The following is a 3,298-nucleotide window of genomic DNA, read 5'->3' on the forward strand; positions in this document are numbered from 1 at the left end:
TGATGTATGAGATGTTCATGCTATTGTAATAGGAATCACGACTTGCATGTCGATGAGTATGACAACCGGCAGGAGCCATAGGAGTTGTCTATATTTTTTTTGTATGACCTGCGTGTCATTGAGAAACGCCATGTAAATTACTTTACTTTATTGCTAAACGCGTTAGCCATAGTAGTAGAAGTAATAGTTGGCGAGCAACTTCATGGAGACACGATGATGGAGATCATGATGATGGAGATCATGGTGTCATGCCGGTGACAAGATGATCATGGAGCTCCAAGATGGAGATCAAAGGAGCTATGTGATATTGGCCATATCTTGTCACCATTATTATTTGATTGCATGTGATGTTTATCATGTTTTTCATCTTGTTTGCTTAGAACGACGGTAGTAAATAAGATGATCCCTCATAATAATTTCAAGAAAGTGTTCCCCCTAACTGTGCACTGTTGCGACAGTTTGTTGTTTTGAAGCACCACGTGATGATTGGGTGTGATAGATTCTAACGTTCACATACAACGGGTGTAAGACAGATTTACACATGCAAAACACTTAGGTTGACTTGACGAGCCTAGCATGTGTACAGACATGGCCTCGGAACACAGAAGACCGAAAGGTCGAGCATGAGTCGTATAGAAGATACGATCAACATGAAGATGTTCACCGACGTTAACTAGTCCGTCTCATGTGATGATCGGACACGGCCTAGTTAACTCGGATCATGTTATACTTAGATGACTGGAGGGATGTCTATCTAAGTGGGAGTTCATTGAATAATTTGATTAGATGAACTTAATTATCATGAACTTAGTCTAAAAGCTTTACAATATGTCTTGTAGGTCAAATGGCCAATGTAGTCCTCAACTTCAACGCGTTCCTAGAGAAAACCAAGCTAAAAGACGATGGCATCAACTATACGGACTGGGTCCGGAACCTGAGGATCATCCTCATAGCTGCCAAGAAAGATTATGTCCTACAAGCACCTCTAGGTGACGCACCTGTTCTCCCTGCAGAACAAGACGTTATGAACGCTTGGCAGGCACGTACCGATGACTACTCCCTCGTTCAGTGCGGCATGCTTTACAGCTTAGAGCCGGGGCTCCAAAAGCGTTTTGAGAGACACGGAGCATATGAGATGTTCGAAGAGCTGAAAATGGTTTTCCAAGCTCATGCCCGGGTCGAGAGATATGAAGTCTCCGACAAATTCTTCAGCTGTAAGATGGAGGAAAATAGTTCTGTCAGTGAGCACATACTCACTATGTCTAGGTTACATAACCGCTTGACTCAGCTGGGAGCTAATCTCCCGGATGACGCGGTCATTGACAGAATCCTTCAGTCGCTTCCATCGAGCTACAAGAGCTTTGTGATGAACTTCAATATGCAGGGGATGGAAAAGACCATTCCTGAAGTATTTGCTATGCTGAAATCAGCAGAGGTAGAAGTCAAAAAGGAACATCAAGTGTTGATGGTGAATAAAACCACTAAGTTCAAGAAGGGCAAGGGTAAGAAAGCCTTCAAAAAGGACGGCAAGGGAGTTGCCGCACCCGGCAAGCAAGCTGCCGGGAAGAAGCCAAAGAATGGACCCAAGCCCGAGACTGAGTGCTTTTATTGCAAGGAAAGTGGTCACTGGAAACGGAACTGTCCCAAATACTTAGCGGACAAGAAGGCCGGCAAAACAAAAGGTATATGTGATATACATGTAATTGATGTGTACCTTACCAGTACTCGTAGTAGCTCCTGGGTATTTGATACCGGTGCAGTTGCTCACATTTGTAACTCAAAGCGGGAGCTGTGGAATAAGCGGAGACTGGCGAAGGACGAGGTGACGATGCGCGTCGGGAATGGTCCCAAGGTCGATGTGATCGCCGTCGGCACGCTGCCTCTTCATTTACCTACGGGATTAGTTTTAAACCTCAATAATTGTTATTTAGTGCCAAGTTTGAGCATGAACATTGTATCAGGATCTCGTTTAATTCGAGATGGCTACTCATTTAAATCCAAGAATAATGGTTGTTCTATTTATATGAGAGATATGTTTTATGGTCATGCTCCGATGGTGAATGGTTTATTCTTAATGAATCTCGAGCGTAATGCTACACATATTCATAGTGTGAGTACCAAAAGATGTAAGATTGATAATGATAGTCCCACGTGCTTGTGGCACTGCCGCCTTGGTCACATAGGTGTAAAACGCATGAAGAAGCTCCATGCTGATGGACTTTTAGAGTCTCTCGATTACGAATCATTTGACACGTGCGAACCATGCCTCATGGGTAAAATGACCAAGACTCCATTCTCAGGAACAATGGAGCGAGCAACCAACTTATTGGAAATCATACATACTGATGTGTGCGGTCCAATGAGTGTTGAGGCTCGCGGTGGCTATCGTTATGTTCTCACCCTCACTGATGACTTAAGTAGATATGGGTATGTCTACTTAATAAAACACAAGTCTGAGACCTTTGAAAATTTCAAAGAATTTCAGAGTGAGGTTGAGAATCAACGTGACAGGAAAATCAAGTTCCTGCGATCAGATCGTGGAGGAGAGTACTTGAGTCACGAGTTTGGCACACACTTAAGAAAATGTGGAATAGTTTCACAACTCACGCCGCCTGGAACACCTCAGCGTAATGGTGTGTCCGAACGTCGTAATCGCACTCTATTAGATATGGTGCGATCTATGATGTCTCTTGCCGATTTACCGCTATCTTTTTGGGGATATGCTTTAGAGACTGCCACATTCACTTTAAATAGGGCTCCGTCGAAATCCGTTGAGACGACACCGTTTGAATTATGGTTTGGGAAGAAACCTAAGTTGTCGTTTCTAAAAGTTTGGGGATGCGATGCTTATGTCAAGAAACTTCAACCTGAAAAGCTCGAACCCAAATCGGAAAAATGCGTCTTCATAGGATACCCTAAAGAAACTATTGGGTATACCTTCTACCTCAGATCCGAAGGCAAGATCTTTGTTGCCAAGAATGGATCCTTTCTAGAGAAGGAGTTTCTCTCGAAAGAAGTAAGTGGGAGGAAAGTAGAACTTGATGAAGTATTACCTCTTGAACCGGAAAATGGCACAACTCAAGAAAATGTTCCTGAGGTGCCTGCACCGACTAGAGAGGAAGTTAATGATGATGATCAAGATACTTCTGATCAAGCTCCTACTGAAATTCGAAGGTCCACAAGGACGCGTTCCGCACCAGAGTGGTACGGCAACCCTGTCTTGGAAATCATGTTGTTAGACAACGGTGAACCTTCGAACTATGAAGAAGCGATGGCGGGCCCGGATTCCGACAAATGG

Source organism: Triticum dicoccoides, chromosome 5A (genome assembly GCF_002162155.2).
Source record: "Triticum dicoccoides isolate Atlit2015 ecotype Zavitan chromosome 5A, WEW_v2.0, whole genome shotgun sequence".
In the NCBI taxonomy this organism is placed as follows: domain Eukaryota; kingdom Viridiplantae; phylum Streptophyta; class Magnoliopsida; order Poales; family Poaceae; genus Triticum; species Triticum dicoccoides.